The sequence below is a fragment of the Coffea eugenioides genome, chromosome 7, assembly GCF_003713205.1.
Source record: "Coffea eugenioides isolate CCC68of chromosome 7, Ceug_1.0, whole genome shotgun sequence".
Classification (NCBI taxonomy): Eukaryota; Viridiplantae; Streptophyta; class Magnoliopsida; order Gentianales; family Rubiaceae; genus Coffea; species Coffea eugenioides.
In genome coordinates this window covers 22729355-22734042 of record NC_040041.1, presented here as the reverse complement: position 1 = coordinate 22734042, position 4688 = coordinate 22729355, and the positions used below count along the sequence as shown (strand labels likewise).

The window sequence follows — 4688 nt, the reverse complement described above, 5'->3', positions numbered from 1 at the left end:
AGCAATCTATATAATTTAATGCATATTCAACAAGTTTAGAACTAAATTAGAGGGCTTGTTTGAAAAATAATAATAGAATTTAGGGCAGAAGCTATAAATTATAAAATTTTTTAGGCATGTTTATAGTTTTCTATCACTCTAGGGGTCAAACCATAAAATTGACAAAACTTTGAAACCCCAAAGCTGATTTCCCTAGTTCCTTCCGTCTTTTTTCAACATATATAGAATAAGAGCCGAAGGCCTGTAGTGACCTGGAATGGTTTTCGTCGTCCTCTCACGTGCCGCACATGTGAGTCACCAGCCTTTTTTTTCCCTCGCGATGCGCCGACGCCTGCATATACTTCCTCTCTAGGGTTTTCTTAAATTTCCTCCGCTGCCGCTACCGCCGCTTTCTTTCTTCTCTCCTCCTCTCCTTCGCCTCACCTCTATCCTCAGAAGCTAAACCCATCCTAACGCCAACAGATTACTCGCGCGGTCCTGCAGTTTCACTACTGCTGGTGGCAACAGTAGTAGTAGTAGTAGGTAGGACCATAGCTGTCACACTCAAATGGACCAAAATGGTACCGTTAATTCCTGTCATCGTCAATTGCCCTCCTCTGACAGATTTCTCGGCGTTTTCGCTCTGACTGAACGAAGCACTGCTCTCACTGCTTTCTGGAGACAACTCTGCCTCCAGAGCTTAACGAAGACGACGTGTTCTGGACTGGTGACTTTACTGAGCTTCATGGCCGGTCCTCTTCCCCTTCCTCAGTCATCAACATGCACCAGATCTCTCTCTTTTTTTCCCCTTTCTCTTGGTTTTGGGTTAAAACCTTCATTGCATTGAATTTTTTTCACTTTTTTTCAGGTTGCAGGTAGAATGATTTTTAATTTCTGGACTCTTATTCTCTGTCTAAGATAGAGTTGGAAGCGCAGAAGCATCTTCCGCAGCTTGCTCTGTTTTTTGCCCTTTCTAAGGTACTACCTTCTTTGTTCTGATGTGCTTTCCCATTTTTTCTATTTCCCTTGTTCAAGCTTTTGTGGATTGTCCCTTGTTCAAGCTTGTTCAAGCAACATCGTTAATACTCGCATATAGTTGGTTCACACCATTTTGAAAGACCTCCGCCCCAGCCCACCGCGCATATCATATCACATATGTTGCCGGCAGCCAACCTCAGTGAGTATTGCTTACAAATCAAACTGTATTTTGAGAAGAAATAGAGAGTTGGTCCGATCGATCAACACTTCCCTTTATTAATTCCCTTTGTTCAATTGTTGTTTTTAATTACTACATGCAATGCCTTTGGGTCTAAACGTGAAAGTACATTCTTGCTTTTACAAGTACCGGCTAAAGTAAGAATATGTTTTATTATTATTTTTAGTGATTAATACGGAACAAAATCAATTGGCAGAAAAGAAAACACAGAGGTAAATTTAGCAGCTTCATTTTATCTTGAGAATCAAGTTACTTGAACTCACTCCCATTCATTTCCATTCAGTCAGTCAACCTCCCCAAGAAGTCCAACTCCCCAACCCCCTCCCGACCAGAGTCTATTTAAAAAAAAATGGGGAGAGAGTTGGCGGGGAAGAAGCAAAAAATTGGGACCTTTGTAGTCAGTACCGTGCGATGATTTGATGAAATATACATATATCTTTTAACTTTTAGAGCTGTTAACTTGCAAACCTATTTTTGGTTGGTTAGCAGTAATTAGGCCTTATGTGAATCAATTTTTTTTAAAAAGTGACGTGTGAAACTAACTTGGTGATACAAATTTGTAGGTCATTCGCAGTTAAGGATGACATATTTTGCTTGTTTGAGGGAGCACTTGATAATCTAGGGAGTCTGAAGCAACAATACAGGCTTCCAAAGTCTTCAAATGAGGTGGCTTTGATGATTGAAGCGCCTTGACAGGGCACGTTATCCTCCAAACCATGTTGTTGGCCACCTAGAAGGGAATTTTGCATTTATTGTCTTCGGCAAGGCCACCTCCACCTTGTTTGTGGCTACTGTGAGTGATCTTCGCATTTCCTTACCTACCAATTTGACTTAATTGAAATGTTTTAACAGTCTGGTTGGTGATGTTGTGACAGGATGAAAAGGCTAAGGTTCCTCTATATTGTGGAATCACTGCTGATGGATGGGTAGCATTTGCAGATGATGCTGACTTGCTTAAAGGTGCTTGTAGCAAGTCCCTTGCATCTTTCCCTCAAGGTAAATTTGATTCTTAGGCGCTCAATTCAGCCATCAAAGAATTGATTCTTAAATTAATGAATACATTAACTGCTTGTGTTAAGGAACACTAAAGTTCCTTTCTTTTTGTTAGTACATCTTTTCTTTCAAATTTCTTTGCTATGTTGAACAATTCCAATCTTGTAATGTGCGTTGATGTCTGTTTGTTCAGGTTCCTTCTTCTCCACAGCTTTGGGTGAACTGAGAAGCTATGAGAATCCGAAGAATAAGATCACTGCAATTCCAGCTAAAGAGGAAGAAATATGGGGAGCAAAGTTCATGGTAAACAGATGAGATTCTCTCTATGTTACCAGCCAAATAACACAGAAAAGAAAAAAAAATAGTGGAAACCTTTTTTTTTTTTGGAATCCAGGAACATATACTCAGTGAGGTCATTTGGTCCCTTATTAGGGGGATCTATTGGTCAAAGATGATTGTTTATCATGTGGGCTTGTCTTAAAATCATGGCTTAGATTCACTCTGGTTTGGTGATGCTGAAATTTGTTCTCTTTTGCAATATCTTTTTGGTGATATTTTCCAGGTGGAAGGGCCAGCAGTTTTTGCAGTCACAAAATAGAAGTTCATAATCTCCTCCGCCTGCAATGTGCAAGTTGTTAAAAGACAGGAAAACAGTGGAAGGGGATTGGAAAGGAAGGGGGGTGATTTCTGGGACCATGTAAAATTTAGTGGAGCTGTCGTTCCCTTAGTAGCCGATCATCTTCAACAAAGACCAACTAAACATAGAGCCAAAAATTGTACTCCTGTTCTAGCTCATGCAGGGAGTTGAAGGCCCATCTACAAAGGAGTAAGGAGATTACCTTGTATCAAATATTTATAGCTCCTTCTTTATGAATTAAAGGCTGCCGTGAGATGTTAGTGATTTGCTGCAACTTTGTCGGTCATTAGTAGCTCTAACAAAGTCTAATATGAGTAGTGGCAAATTCGATGCTTTATTATTATAGATTTTGCTTATCATGCCTTGATATTTCCGATGTAGAAAATGTTCAATTTAGCAAGTTAATACGCCTTTCATCCTTTTTTCTGCCTTTTGCTTTATATCCTCTCCGATATTTTCCTTCCATATCATATGCTTGTCTTGGGCATCTTCTCTTTCTATACCTCCGCGCACCGCGCGGATTATACCTCCTAGTTCTCTCATAATCTCGTTGGCCGTTGTCGTCCTCTCCATCCCGTCCTTGTCCTTTCTTCTCCAGACGCATTCCTCCTTCTGTTTCTTTTTCCTTTTTTTTCCTTTTGTCCCTTTTTCACTTCTGTATCTTTGCATTTCTTTTTCTATTTACCCCATGAAATCATCAACACTATTTTTTTGTTGGGCGACAATCATCAACTCACATTAAGTTTCTTCTGTCAAATGCTGAAGCTGGGTTTGCGATAAGAAAACGTGGCTCAACTATAAATGATTTCTAGACACAGTCTGAAAAATTATCAACTTCTCTTCTTTTTTTTTCTCAATTCTTTTAATTTGAACTTTAGATCTTTCAATATTTGTGTTAGAATAGCCATATGTGACTATACCACTGCTGTTGCCGTCGAATCTGCACTCAAGGATCAATATCCGTGCTGAAAATTTTGGGAGAAACATAGCAGAAAATGGATGTTAGAAAAAAATCGGGTAAAAATAGCAGAAATTGGATGCTCAAAAAGAACTGGGTTTTCCCGGTTGTTCCAAGTTTTCGGTCAAACCCGGGCTTTGACCGAGTCTTTGTCGCCCGAGTTTTCGAACAAACTCGGACCGGACATGTCTCCGATTTTTTGGTTCAATCGATCGAACCGGCCGGTCCGATCCGAGTTTAAAAACATGGCTTATAACTAGTTGCAATGGCTACTGCAGAAAAGGCATAGGAGCTTACCGTCTGAAATCACATTTCTGACTAAATGTTATCATCCTTACAACGATAATGTGGTATTAAATAAACTTTTCCAACCAAATTTCCAACTCTACTATTCTATGAAAGTTCACATGGCTGTACATATTACACAAAGCTAAATCACAAATCACTCCATGTGTATTACTGATCTCTGGTAAAGCATCCTGTAACCTAAGCCATTGTAAAGTTTACTCCATTATAGATGCAGTCGATTATAAGGCAGATTAGACCTCAATTTTTCCAGACATATCATGTCTTATTGCCTCTAAGATAAAAAGCAACTTCCTGTGAATAGGACATTTTGACACTTTGGGCTTAGTCTACAATGTCTGAATTATATACATGTTGTTTAAGAGTTAATGGATTCTTCTAATCAATTATAAAGCATATTAACTCTCAGTTTTCCTATACATATCATATCTTATTGCCTTTGAGATAAGGAGCAGCTTCTTGTGAGCAGGACATTTTGACATCTTGGATTTAGTCTGTAGTGTCTAAATTATACATGTGCATGTGTTTCTGCATAGTTTCTTGCATCAACTCAATTATTGTTATGAAGTACTTGAGTTTCTTTGACATTGATATAAAGA

The 4688-nt window shown here is 39.0% G+C and overlaps 1 pseudogene; it reads left to right on the top strand.

Annotated features, from left to right (window-relative positions):
• The first annotated feature begins 547 nt into the window (after positions 1 to 547).
• LOC113777151 lies at positions 548 to 3230 on the top strand (annotated as a pseudogene).
• Positions 3231 to 4688: the final 1458 nt, after the last annotated feature.